Raw genomic sequence first — 15705 nt, forward strand, 5'->3', positions numbered from 1 at the left:
ATTAAACTAAAATATCACCAGATTGCAATAGTGATCAATCATCATTGCAATTAAGCCAACCACGGAAGCAGTCCCCTCCGAAAGAGATAAGTAAGCCTGAAAATACAACAGTAACATGAGTTAAACACACTTCTACATCAAAGCCATGCAACACTAGAGTTAAAGACACTTCTACACCAAAGCCATGCTGTCACGACCCGAACCCGCCCCTATGGATTAAGACCATAACCGGCCAGTAATCATGAGATTACTTACGGCCTCAAAACAAATAAGACAAAACTCATCAGAGTAAAAGGGGCCGAACGGAAGCAAGTTAAAACTTTGTCCATAGAGCTGTGCTTACATGCACGTCATAACATTCCAGACATAAATATATTAATAACTCACAACAAAATTACAGTACCAAAAAGTTCCATACAACAGGATCATCCAAAACTAAGTCAACCCATGGGAACTATACACAGACATGTACAAAGGCATCACCAACATGACAAAATTACATAGAATGGCAAAAGGGCGAAGGTGTGTCTTGTACGTGAGACACAAAGGCTAACTCTCCAAACCTTAGTTATTCCACACTGGCTTCTTTGGGGCGGGGTCTGGACCTCTCTTAGCTCACCTACAAACACATGAATGAGTGTGAGCGATAGTCCAGTGAATAATATCAAATAACGAATATACATTGGAACAATATACATCGAACGACCTTGGGCCCAATTTGCATTTCTAACTAACACATACATACATAAACCTATGTAAGTTAAGTAACTGAGGTTCCAAACACATCATACGGCCTTGGGCCCAATTCATTCATATTATTCAGATCAAACTGGCCTTTGGCCCATTCGTTGATGTCAAAACGGCCTCTGGCCCATTCATTCATGTCCATCGGCCTTCGGCCCAATCGTTTATGTCAATCGGCCTTCGACCCATATTTATATCAAACGGCCTTCGGCCCACATTTATATCAAACTGGCTCATAGGCCTTTCGTATCAAACTGACATTTAAGCCTTTCAAACTTGTCATATCAAACTGGCATTTAAGCCTTTCAAACTTATCATGTTAAACTGTGTCCACCATTCAAAATTAATGAACTTTACAAAACTTACATAAAAGTGAGCAATTGGATAACAACATATTTCATATATTACTCACAGTGATCGGCTTGTGAATTTGTCCTGGAGCTTGACCCTACATATCACATAGCGCATATGGGTCACAAATAACTCAATCTGTTCTTTAATTCACATATTCCTCCTTAGGCTTCATTCTTATCTATTTAATTCAATTACAATGCTCAATGTATGCCTAAGAGTGTTTAGAAGTGAAAGGGAACGGAAAAACATAACACAGAATGCATTTTCAGATTTTCAGAAAACAGGGTCCCCGCTCGAGTGTGGACTTCCCCGCTCGAGCGGACCCTTAAGGCCTACAAAAGTACTGGTTGCATGAACAATACGCTCGAGCGTGTAATAGGACGCTCGAGCAGAAGGCCTGTCTAAATAGCTCCCCTGCTCGAGCGTGGCCTCCCCCGCTCGAGCGGACACCAAGTCTGCAAAAAGTACTGGGAGCACGTTTTTCCCGCTCGAGTGGCCATTACCCCGCTTGAGCGGACATCAAAATTCTGGGTTTCCTAGATTGTGTTCTTGAGTCCAAATTCGACATTCAACCAATGTTTCTTGCATACTATGGCTCCAATTTCACATATTCTTGTATTAACATGGTATAAACACCAAAACACATCATTATGGGGCTCAATTTCATGAATCAAGCACATGCATGGTTCAATTTAATTCAAGTTCAATTCTATCATATGCATTCACGCATTCAAAGCTCCTATCTTTAATTATTCAAACATGCATGCTAATCTTGACTTCATTTCTATTCCAATTAATGCAAATGGTGTTCATTCTCATGGAACACAACAAAAACATGCTTGCATGTAGGATTTAACACTCATATTTCCACATTCAGCTTAATACATGTTTGTTTATGCAAAATCATGGTGATCCTATTGTGCATTTCAACTTCAAATTCATCAATTAGAGCACAACTCTTGTTCTTGATCACCAATTAATCTTTAATTCACAAAATTACAAGTTCAAACTCATGAATTCATAATCAATCACTTACCTAAGAGCTCAATCTTCTCAATCTATGATCTAATTTAGAGTTGGACTTCAATTCTCCAAGCCTTAAGACCAAAATTGCACAATTCTCCCCTTAATCTCCCATAGCCGACCCTTTCTCCCTTTTTCTTAGAGTTCTTATCAGCCAAAAATGAGAATTAAAGAGGGAGTTTGAGTGTATAAAGTCCCTTACAAGCTCCCACTCACATATTACTTTAATATAAAGTAATTGGGCACTAATTAATCAATTTAATCAGTTTAATCTGACCCGAATCAATTTTTAATTAAATTCCACCGTAGGTTCTAAAAGTTATGCCAATCATAATGGCGTAATCAATTTCGGGTCCTGTGGCCGATAAGGCCTTTAATTTAATTTCCAAAGCAGATAATCAAACAGATATTCCTACGGTGGACAGATAGAAATTCAAAATCACATAATGGCACACAAAATCATATTAAACACATAGTCATACTCGTATTAAGGACCAATTAACATATTACGAAACAGGGGTATTACACATGCAACACTAGATACCTACTCTCATTCACTATACCATGTCATGCTCAAAATCTTGATTTCTAACCATCAATCTGGGTTCTCATATTGCTAGTACCCTAATACAACTTCGAATTGGTAATAAAACTTATTTTCCATGAAACAAGATATGCAATAATCGAAAGCATAACCACAACAGCAGTGATGGTGGGAAAGCATATCCAAGGTTTTGGTGAAGAAAAAGAAAACAATAGAAAGTGCATATTGGAACAATTAAAAAATATAAAATTCATACCACAAAATCTTTACTTTTTTTTTCTTTTTTTGTGGATAAATTCCAAATCTCATTATATGCAACAATGTCATATATGGATTTTAAGTAGTCCATACAATTCTAAGAGTATTCAAAACAAACAAGTGAAACATCATTTCCATCTTGGATAGATAAATTAACTAAAATTAGAAAAACAGCAACAAAACTTAAGTTTAAGACGACTAACAATTTGAATTGTGGGTTAGATATAAAAGATACGGAAGAAGATAAATCACGAATCACACATGCATAGATTGGGAAATATGAAATAAATAAATTGAGGCAGGGCCAGATTGTCAATTTCTATTATATCATTAACCAAATTAATTATTAAGCAATTACAACTTTTTCAGTCATGTGTGCTTTCCAAAACACTGTTATGAACTACTCCCTTGTACCAATTGATGCTTTATCAATACATAATTGAGTTCGCTCTTGCCCTCAAATAGTTTTGAGGTTGCATTGATTGATCATGGAGGTTTCAACCTCTAAACTTGCTTATTGACAAACCAGTAGCATAAGTTGTTAATAAATTTAGTTAACCAACCTCAAATGTACCCAAATTTGAAGAGGAGCAAATTTGGATTTATTGAAAATGGAAGTTCAAAGTATGCCAACTCTGAGATAATTTTGCATGTATCCACTAGGATATAACTTTAAGTTATCAACTCGTAAAATAGATTTCTTTTTCTTGGCATGTTTAAACCCCAACTGGCCGGCTCCCCAGCAGGTAAGGACTCTTTTGATTACACTTGAGAAGTTTTTTTTTATTTTTTTTAGCTAATGCCCATAATCCAGTGTTGAGGTAACCAAAATGTGGTATGACTTAATTATAACACTCTCTTGGGCTAACCAACAGTCCCCTTTTTAAAAATAGTCCTTTAAATCTTATCTAATTTTTCAGCATACTCCAACAAAAAATAATCACACGGTACATATAAATCCATCCAACATTTCATGGTATATAAAAAGAAAAAAATAAAAAAAAATTGGGTCCCACAACATTACTTATACAAGAACAAAGATCGGCAATACTAACAAAAATGGGATATTAGAAAACATGGGGCAACAATGGAAACAAATAACAGAGATGACCACACTAGCTTAATTTTGGTAAAAAGCTCCTTCTAAACTTGCCCAAAACAAACAACAATATCGTTTTGTTTCATGAAAACAAAACAATATTGGGCATAACAATTGGCTACTTTCATTTCATGAACTTGTGAATTTGATAATAACATTCTTTTTCATTAATGATAGCAGAAACAATTGTACAAATTTTGGAAATAGGGAGATCTACAAGTCCAAATCATAGTTTCTACCTCAAACAAAAGGGAAATTTATTGACAAAATTCTATTAAAAAAAAAAAGAACTACTATATTTTGATTATCAAAGCCATGCCCACTGTTACAAAAAAATTTCAATGAGAATATTTCTCTATAATATATATATACATATATATATATATATATATTAATGTTTGGGTATTGAACCAGCAAACTAGTCCTCAAAACCTCTCTATGACATTTTTACATACACTTGGTGAGCATAAATCAAAAAGATTAGTTTGCTCACCAACACAGGAAAACAGACCAACCCTTTTCCACAAACATTGGCACATAAGGCATGAATGAATGACCGATCTCTCTTGGAACCCACCGAAAGTTGCATATATATATATATATATATATTCTTGATTTCATTAATTAATCCAGCCGAAGGGGGTCATAGGGAGGGAAATAAGGGGTTTTGCAGAGGGGTTTGGGAAGAGGGTTTCACCTGGTGGTAAGGGAGTTGCAGAGAGGGGGAAAAGAATGGGAAGAAGAGACAGATTGAGAAGGATATATCTATTACTTTAAAATAATTCACCACATCAATTTTTTTTATAATTATTTTGGCAAAACTATATTTTTAAACTACTAAAATACAACAAAGGTTAAAATTAAATTATTTAGGTCCTTCATTTTTTAAACAAAAATTTGGGTCTTCTGTGCATACAAAGTAACATACTAATTGACCAAATCACCTTTCCATTGTAATTTGTGCAACAAACTACAACATTTTTGAGACTCTAACAACAGTAATATCAATACCATCTTTTATTTCCAGCAAAGCAATTACCTATTAATTTTTGTTCAAGTAAACATGAAAATCCGAAAAGGACATCATAAGAAAATAAGAAGCCTTTATGGGTAAAAATAACCAAAATTACTTACTACTATCTCAGGCCGCTGATTGAGTCCCAGCCACCGTCTTCCATAGATTGATCCAGTCCACCATGGCATCAGTAGCACGAGCAAAAATCGGATCCAACGGCCCTAATCGCTCCTTCACCACCATAGCCATTGAGCTTCCATGGGTGATAGATCTCAGGCAACGGTGACCAACAAGGATGTGAAATAGAGAAACGGGGATAGAGAGAGACCAAGGTCGACAAACTCAGAGAGAGAGAGAGACAGACAGATAGACAGACCGAAAGTAAGAGAGAACCTAGGAGGATGCGGCAGTGGTCGTCGTGATTTGCGGCAGCGGCGGCAGCGGTAGCGGTGGCGAGCGACGGTGGTCTGCGCTGAGGTGAGGTAGGGTGAGGTTTGGTGCTGACAGAATCTGTGTCTGAGAGAGAGCACCAGATGTGTAAAATTAAACAGGCGCCGACATTTATTCGTTTCCTTCTATTTCATTCAATCTTTAGCGACAAAACTACTAATTTGTTGGGAAATAGTGGAAAATGTTATTAACGACGACCAAATCATTAGTCGCCAAAAGTGAATATTGGCCAACTAAGTTCCTGGTAGCCAAAGACTAATAGTAAATATGTCTGTTTTGGGTGAGAAACAAAATACATATATAATTAATAACAAAACGGAACTAAATATTTTAGTCGCTAATTACTTTTTAATCCCTCCAAATATTTTAGTTTTCTGGCGACTAAAATATTCTTTTGTCGTTGAAAATATACTTTGGTCACCAAAGATAAAAAAAAATAATATTTTTCTTTTCATTCGGCTACTAAACAATTTTAGTAGCTAAAACTAACTAGACAGCTACTAAAATATTCTTTTGTCACTAAAAATATATTTTTGGCTACCAAACTTTTGGTCGCCAAATATAAAAAATATTTTTTTTTTCATTCGACTATTAAACAATTTTAGTAACCAAAACTAGTTATACGACTACTAAATTTTTTTTTAGTCGCCAATTGTGATATTTTTAACGACTAAATTTTTTTTTTAGTTGCCAATAATCACTATTCCTCGACTAAAAAAAATTAGTAGCTAAATATTTGACTTTTGCCAACTAATATTATTTTTGGTTGCCAATTCCACAACTTTTGGCGACTAAATTTTTTTTAGTCACTAAAAGTGCATTTTGTTGTAGTGACGGTGAGTTCGTAGGTGTGTTGGTAGCTGGCGATGATTGTTGTGAGGCCTCGCTCTCAAATGGTACTTGAGAGTTACCTGGTACTTCAGAGTTAACATCTGACATTTTTAACCTTTATATAAATAATATGGATTGAATTAATGTTAACAAATGCAGCAATATCATATAATAAAAAAAAGCAACGATATCATCCTATTAATGTTAACGACTAAACAAATAAAAAATGGATTGAATTAATCATATAATAAACAATTCAACATTACAATGTCTACACTAATTACAGGCTTTTTCAATGAACAATTAGACTTAGAATGTCCAAAAGAAGTTTATTAAACAGTGAAGCCAATCTTGATTAAATTAAATCTTGTGAAATTAGAGGTTTAATTATTCATTATTAACTAATCTTTCATAACAACTCTCCACATCAAATTAAGGTTGTCTTCAACAAGCAATAACAGATCATACATATCAACGACAGATCAATAATTTTAAAAAAAAAAAAACATGATTTGTATGAAAACAAAATGTAGACAAGAGTGTCTCGCAATCTTAAAAAACAAAAAATAAATCAAAATTTTAACAAGAAGCTCATATTTAAAATAAATAAATTTAGAGAAAAAAAAACAGAGGTTGAAAACAAAACTCGGATATATATATATATATACATATATGTATGTATGTATGTAAACCCTAGATCGAAATCCCTACATCGACTCTTTGAAAGAAGAAAACAGAGATCGATTAACGAGAGAGAGAGAAAGTACCTTTTGAAAATCGGTGGTGAGGGAGCATAGCAGCCGCTAGATCGACGCTTTGAAAGAATGAAACAAAGGTTGATTAGTTTAACGAGAGAGAGAGAGAGAGAGAGAGAGAGAGACCCTTTGAAAATCGGCGGTGAGGGAGCAGCATCCTTCGTGTGTGTGTGTGTGTGTGTGTGTGTGTGTGTGTGTGTGTGTGAGATGAGAGAGAGTGTGAAAAGGGCAAAACCCTAAACAGCAGCGGTGGTGAGAGAGGATCGGCGATGAGGGAAGAGCGGCGATAAGGGAGCAGAGAGAGCAGCAGTCGTTGTTGTTATTGTTGTTGTTGTGTGTGTGTGTGTGTGTGTGTGTGTGAGAGTGAAAGAGAGGGAGACGAAACCCTACACAGTGACAGTGTGAGAGAAAGAGAGCAGCAGCTGTTGTTGTGTTTGTGTGTGTCAACCAAACCTAAACACACACATATATATAAACAGGGGCATAATAGTAATCTTACAACGGAGGCTAAACGAGGCGGAGTCGTGAGGCGGGTTTGGGGGGCTAAGAAATGTATCACCATCCCCGACCCAAATATCATTGGAGATTCATTTTTGAATACCATCACCGGCCCGTCGGGGATATTTTCAGGAAAAACCCGCTCAATTCGAGGTCGGGTCCCCGTCGGGTCGGGTTCATATTTCTATCCATACTAATACTTTCCCTTACAAGCGCTAGTATAGTTCTCCTCCTGACTGCACCACTCTTAAAGTTTTTGGTTCTATTTGTTTTGTTCTACTTCAGTCTCAGGAACACACTAAACTAGAACCTCAGTCTTGTCTTTGCTATTTTATAGGATACGGTATATAACATAAAGGGTATCATTGTTGAGATCCTATCTCCAAGAAACTTTGTATTTCTTGTCACGTGGTTTTCTGGGAACACAAAATGTTCTCAAATCTTTCCAAGTTTCACCTTCCACAGTCCACCCACTCACTAATCTTTACTGATCTCTCTATAAACCTATTTTCTGATGACTTTGATGCAGATTCTGAATCTATGATTCCACAGCTGCCTATACCTATTGTCTATCCTAAGGATCCTGTGTCTGCCGATGGCCCACACCTTCTTCTGTTAAGGTTCCTTCTCTACCAAAGCGTCATTCCACACAGGTAAGGCAACCTTCTGTTCTTCTCCGTGATTATATTGTTGGTTCCACTGCTTTTTCCTCTCATGAACCTACTTTCTATTAAGAAGCTTGTTCTAAGCCTCTTTGGTAACAAGCTATGACTGATAAACCGCAGGCTTTCGATGAAACTCATACTTGAGATGTGGTTGATCTTCCTCCTAGCAGGAGTACTGTTAGTTGCAAATGGGTTTACAGCTCAAAACTCATTCTGACGATTCCATTAAGCGTTACATAGCTTGTCTTGTTGCCCGAGGATTTACTCAAGATTATGGAATAGACTATGAAGAAACATTTGCTCCTATTGCTCGTCTTACTTCCATTCGTAGCTTACTTGCAGTGGCTGCTGCTTGCCACTGGAGTCTTTATCAGATCAATGTCAAGAATGCATTCTTTAATGGTGATCTCACTGAGGAAGTTTATATGCAACCTCCTCTTGGTTCTTTTGTTCCATCAAACAAAGTCTACAAACTTCATCGTGCTTTGTATGGTTTGAAATAAGCTCCGCATGCCTGGTTTGCCAAGTTCAGCTCTATTATTCGTGACTTTGGCTTTTCCTTCAATGCCTATGATTCTGCCTTGTTTATACGTAAGACGGAGCGTGGTACTATTCTTTTTCTCCTCTATATCGATAATATGACTATTACTGGAGATGACCCCGCAGGTATTTCTAGTCTCCAACAGTTTCTCTGTCACCAGTTTGAGATGAAAGATTTGGGTTTTCTTAGCTACTTCCTTAGCTTGGAAATTTCTCAAGATTCATCTGGTTACTTTCTTACCCAGGTCAAGTATACTTTTGATCTCTTGGCTCGTGCTGGCCTTACCGATTACAAGACTGCCACTACTCCCGTTGATCCTTAGACTCGCCTTACACCTCTTGAAGGTTTCCTATTGTCTGATGCCACTTTATATCGTCAACTAGTTGGTAGTCTTGTCTATCTCACGGCTACTTGTCCAGATATTGCTTATACTGTTCACATTGTCAGTCAATTCAAGGCTGCCCCCCGCTTTCCACACTATGATGCTCTGATTCGCATTTTGTGCTATCTCAAAGGCACTCTATTTCATGGTCTTCACTACTCGGGCCAGTCTTCTCTATAGCTCCATGCCTTTTCTGATGCCAATTGGGAAGGGAATCCTACTGACCGTCGTTTCACTACTGGGTTCTGCTTCTTCTTGGGCAACTCTCTCATTGCCTGGCATAGCAATAAGCAAACTCTTGTTGCTCGTTCTAGTACCGAGACTGAGTATCGTGCTCTTGCTGACATTACTTAGGAGCATGTGTGGCTTTGTTGGCTTCTTTCTGATATGGGAGTTTCTTATTTTGTTGCCACCAATCTTTATTGTAACAACCAAAGTGCTATTCAAATTGTACATAACAATGTCTTCCATGATCTCACCAAGCATATTGAGATAGATTGTCACTTCATACGCCAGTATGTTACTAAGGGCACTGTTCATTTTCTCTTTGTTACCTCTATTGATTAGACCGCCGACCTCTTCACCAAAGCTCATCGTCCAGGACACTTCTCTGATCTTCTCGCCAAGCTCAAGTTGATATCTGCCTTATAACCTTGAGCTTGAGGGAAGGTGTTAACTGTTATCTATTCCTATTAAGATTCTTGTATTCTTGTACACCTAAGTTTTTTGGCCTATATATACAGGCTTCTCATATTGTATTGATTGATTGAATATATACAATACATATTTTTTTTTTTCTCTCTCTCTATCATTCTAACAAAAAGGATATCGTTTTAAAAACTATTACTTCTACATCATTCTTAATAAGTTTTTCGTATAAAGGTTATGTTCCTAAATCATTTTCTTTCTATAACCGGTGTTTGAATAAATTATAGAATTCAAAGGTAGTTAAAAATCAAGATTCAAATTTTGTGTAATGTGCATTACACTTAGGCTTCATTGTTTTGACATAAAATATTTTACACAATAAATTATTTTTCTTGTAAATTAATTTTAGGGTGAATTACACTAACGATTCTTATAATTTGGGCCTTGTATCACTTTGGTCACTGACTTTTCAACTTTGATATCATTATTAAACCAATCCATTAAATCAAAAAATTCAAAACTAAAAACATTTCATATATTAAATATATCGATTACACATTAAAAATCTAACAACCATCCATTACATGATCATCATCCAAACACATAATAAAAATTAATTTGGTAAAATAAATAAATGTCTAAAAGCTTTAACAATTTTAAATAATTTTATGTTTGGTAGATAGAAATTATTTTTAAAAATTCAAAAATATTTTTTGTCATTTATTTTTGTCAAATTAGTTTATATTTTATCAAATTGACGACTTTGCCCTTGAAATTGAGCAATGGTATCTTCAATTGTCCTTATTTGAAATAAGATTCCAAATTTAGGATCAAATGTGTCACAATTGAAAAGTTAAGGACCAAAATGACACGAGCATCAAACTATAAAGACTGTTAGTGTAATTTGCCCTTAATTTTACATAGAAAAATATTTTTGTTTTTGTTTTTCAGAGTTTAATTGACACTTGAAATAAAAACATTTCATTGTCTAAAAAATAAATTTTGATTTAATAAAGTGTCATTTATGACTTTTTAGTGAGTTAAGATATTTATTTGAAAAAGCTAAATGTGTTAAAAAGGTAATGATTGAGAATCAATTTTGTAAAAATTGATTTACGAAAATTTTAAAAGTAAATCATTTTTGAAAAAAATAACGCAAAAATATTTTTCTTGAGAAATGTTTACTTACATTTTGTTTAACCAAACAATAAAAAATGAGTAAAATATTTTTGATACAAGCATTTTACGTCAAAACAAACGGAGCCGTAAAGTAAATCTACGTTCATGAATCGCCAGTGCACTCAACATTGCTGAATTCTAAATTTGCCAATGTTCATATATGGTGTAAAAGATAAATAATGGAAAAAATATAAAACATATGATAATTTAACTTAAGGCACAGTTTGTTTAGGATCAAATAGGTAGAAAGTGCAGAAAAGAAAAAGAAAAAAAAAAAACTTTTATGAGTTTGTTTAGCTTGAAAGTGGTGAAAAGTAGAAGAACACTAAATTTCTTGTACAATTCATGTTAGCATTGTAACTATTTTTTAATTTTTTTTATAAAAAAACACAAAAAAAAAAATACAAGAATAATTGAATGTGTGAGTTAGCTATAACTAAATTTTAAAAAATTTATATCTTTTTCTATAAAATTTTCATGTTAATCAAATATTTGTAAGAAAATATATTTTCTAATCTATTTGTTTTCTTCCTCTCAATTTTCTTTAACTTTCACTTTTTACTACATTTTCTTTCTAGGAAAACGGTTATGGGAAAATCACGATTTAACAATTGGACATGGACTGTTTCAAAAAGTGATCAGTAGCCCAAAATATATCAAATTATCCTTTCTTACAATCTGAAGTTTGGCATGCAAAATTTGAAGCCTATCCTTCAAGGAGGAACACTGGAATGACAAAATTTTGCAATTGGACATGGACTGTTTTAAAAAGTGAAGGGTAAATTATACTTAGTAATCTTTATATATATATATATATATTTCTTTTGTGTCATTTTGATTCTTATATTTTCAATTAACTCAATTTTAACCTTTAATTTTAGATTTTATGCCTATTTAGTCCAATTTTTAAGGTTTTTAACAGAAAATAATCACTGAATTCATAGAGGTTAAGTTATTAAGTTGAGCAAGTTTATAATTTTGTTCATAAACACATGACATATGCCGCTTATATATATATTTCTTATATAAAAAAATTGCTGATATTTATAATCAATTGGATCAAATTGAATCAAAATCATAAATTCAATATCAAAATTGATCCAATTAAAATTATAAAGACCAAAATGACATAACAATCAAAATATAGAAACTATCGGTGTATTTTGCCCAAATATGAATTTCAATCTGTTTAGACCATCTCCAACATTGCATCAGATTGAGCATCAGATTTGAATTTGATGAAAAAAACTACTTTTTCTTTCTCCAATGGTTTCACCAAACCGATATCAAATTGAGGACAGAGCAAAAATTTCACCAAACTAAGGACCTACGTGAGATTTCACCATTTCACTGTGCGTATACGTTGGAGGTGGGTTCACCGGTCGACCAGTGCATACATAGCCGCTTCAATCTGCTTCAAGTTTTGGTTGGCTTGCGAACTGGTTCAAATAGGTAAGTTACCTTTGTGGCACTACAAATAAATTGAAGGTTGATATAAATTTAAATTTCCATCAAAATGCAACATGGAAAAGTTACATTGTATATACATATAAATTTTGAGTTGAGAAGTAGCCGTTCTGCACCAGCAATTCCAATAACTTACCGTTGGTGTGACAGAGTATTTTAAAAACTTACCATTGCTATTGTGCTCTATAAAATATACCAATCTTTTAATTTCATTATATCATTACAAATTTTATTTTCTTTGTGAGCTTCAATTTGATAATGTCATTACAATTTCTATTTTGTTTGTGAGCTTCAGTGTGTATTATCTGTTTGTCAGGTTCAATTTCTTTGTGAGCTGCAGTTTGATAATAGTATTACAATTTTCATAGAGTGAATATTATCTGTTTCTCATGTTCAATTTCTTTATGAGTTTCAGTTTGATAATATCAGTATAATTTATATTTTCTTTGTGAGCTTCAGTGTGTATTATCTGATTTTGAGGTTCAGTGTATATCATTATAATATATTTCACTGTCTGAGTTATATAATGTATCCTACTGAATTTGCTTCAAACTATGGAAGATTTTGAAATGTTTGAGGAATCACAAACTTCAGATTACAACACTGATATTAATTTTATTTCGGAAACTTCTCGTGTTTCTCGTGGTAAAGCGTTCACAACTATAGAAGATGAAACTTTATGTAGATCTTGGTTGGCAGTCTCTTAAGATCCCATTACTGGTTATAGTTAGACTATGGCAATATTTTGGGAACGAGTACTCGTTTATTTTAATTCACAATTGAGCGGTGAATCAAATCGAAGCCGTATTTCTTTGTCTCATCGTTGGTCTATCATCCAAAAAGCAATTAATAAATTCTGTGATTTTCTTGAGCAAATTCAATTGAGGGAACAAAGTGGAACAACTGATGCAGACATGGAAAAATTTATTTCTATTATTAAATATCAATTTTCTTTTGTAATGCATACTTGTTATCGAAATTTTTGTAATTTTTTTTTTTTTTTGTAGGTTGCTGAAGCGAAGTGGACGTATCATGCAGTACAGAAAAAATACTTCGCATTTGATACATGTTGGAATATTTTGCGCCGAAGTTGCAAGTGGGATGAATTTAGAACACAACCTAAAAAAACCACGCAACATGCTTATCCATGTTCGAATCCTCCAATTGAAGATGAGGCTTTTCAACCCAACAAGAATATTGTGGTGGACCAACAACCGACTAATACATCAACACGACTAATTGGTACTAAGGCAGTGAAAGAGAAGTTAAAGAATCAAACAACTCACGATGGTAGATTTGATGAAATAGCTGCAAATCAATCCAAAATTGTTGAAGTATTATCAACTATCTCCACTAAAACTGTTGAGCGAGATGAACAAAAAGCGATAGACCGTGAACAGAACGCTATAGAGCGTCGAAGAAGGGCCGAGGATAGGGAGGATTAACTAAAACTCTTATCTATGATGAATAAAAGAGAACAGCGAAATGAAGATCATAAAATAATGTTGTAGACGCGCCCGAACGTCCCGGGCCCCGCGCGCAAATTGGCGTGACATCCCGTTTTGTTCGTTGGACTACTACAGTTCAGACTCAATGTCACGGTTCTGAATCTAATCTTGTAAAGTGCAATGCAAGACCGATAAATCACCAAAGAGTTCAAATCCGGCAAATCGTTTTGGAAAATTGATTTTTATAAAGAAGTGTCAAACATGGACTGATTTGCCAGATACAGAGTCGCCACCTAAATATTTTGTTTTGGGAGAATTTCGAAAACCCTGACTCGTGCCTAAGGCCACGTGTCTGTCATCACCAAAGTTGCCTCTGCTCGGAAACTTGGGTACGAGAGGGGAAGGTCATGCAATGAGCACCCCCGCTCGCCCGATCAAAGATCGGCCTGTACTAAGCATGATATCTTATTTTTGAAAACACATATGCTCTTATTCCGATTAATTAGCTAATCTTACTACATGATGCGCACAGCATACAAGTATAGACTAGACCGCCTAATTTGGAACAAAGCATTGCATATCCGTTTGTTTGAAAATGGTTTGAAGTTTGCTACTTGCGAGTAGGCTAAATCAGGGATTTCAATGAATTGTTCCAATTCAAGAAATCCAACCTTCATCCATAGGTATTCAGGCAGTTATAGCAAATAAGCAATTAGCCTCATGGCAAGCATGCTATCATGGCAGCACTCACACTCATGCAAGATGCTAAAGCATAAACACTTACAGTGTACTCCAAGCCAAAACAACAACTAGTTAGTAATCAATGCACGATCCTAGTTTATGTTAAGATGGCTAATGCAACGCATGCAAAATGCAACTAGAAATAGGCTTGGCTATTCTAAGATGGCATATGAGATGTAACACTTGATAATCATGTATTCAAATCGGTATTGAAATACAATGCAGTTAGTATGATGCGCTAAGCCCGGTGCATACAATACAGATGAATGGATGCACGCATGTAAAGCATAAGGTATGCCAATTGAAAATATCCTAAAACTAACCATCGAAAACACTTAAGTAAAAGAGAGAAAGAAATGGGGGTTGGAAGACATGCACACACACACGCACCCTTATTACAACATATGCCCTCTCGACGGAGGGTCCGAATGAATGATAGCTAAGCTGTGCTAAGCTAATTAGACTAATTATTACAAACCAACTAATTAACTATACTAAGCTAATTAATTATTACAAAACTTTAACTAATCAAATGAATTAATTAAGTTACAACACCAAATGCTATTTAACAAATAAAGCACTAAACTAAGCTGCTCCAACTCTGGTTGAAGGAGAAGAGTATGCATGCTCGGTTGTCGCCCTAAAAAAGCTCTCTGGTTGCTCTCTTGAGGCTTTTCTTGCAGGGTGTCTTCCAGTGCTTGTTGCTGAAACTTACCAAAACATTGCAGGGGAGTGCACCAGTGGCCTACCAGCCATGAGGAGCCTCTGCCGACCCCACTACCGGCCAATAGCAGGTACTACTGGCCAAGAATGAAAAACTGTTGGCCAACAACAAGAGGGTGCCGGCCACTAGTGTGCTGTGACACCAAGCTGCAACAAAGCACAAAATAGAGAAAATGGAGGGTCTCCCAAGGGTATGTACGCACTATGCCACCTCATATCACCTCAAAACATCAAGGGAGAAGCATAATCAGATCCAACACCATTAATCACGCATCTCAATGCATGATGGCCAAAGATCCAACATGTACAATTCAATATGAAATGAATGCACAAAAACACG

General features: G+C 35.2%; 1 long non-coding RNA gene across 1 annotated transcript; it reads right to left on the reverse strand.

The window, feature by feature from the left end:
- Positions 1 to 305: 305 nt before the first annotated feature.
- On the reverse strand, positions 306 to 5620 carry LOC145795443 (uncharacterized). Its single transcript, XR_014336399.1, has 2 exons — positions 5157 to 5620; positions 306 to 619 (listed from the first exon to the last, which is right to left on the reverse strand). It is a non-coding gene; the product is annotated as an uncharacterized LOC145795443 (long non-coding RNA).
- Positions 5621 to 15705: the final 10085 nt, after the last annotated feature.

The sequence above is a fragment of the Camellia sinensis genome, chromosome 7 (assembly GCF_055761805.1).
Source record: "Camellia sinensis isolate YWXY chromosome 7, ASM5576180v1, whole genome shotgun sequence".
In the NCBI taxonomy this organism is placed as follows: domain Eukaryota; kingdom Viridiplantae; phylum Streptophyta; class Magnoliopsida; order Ericales; family Theaceae; genus Camellia; species Camellia sinensis.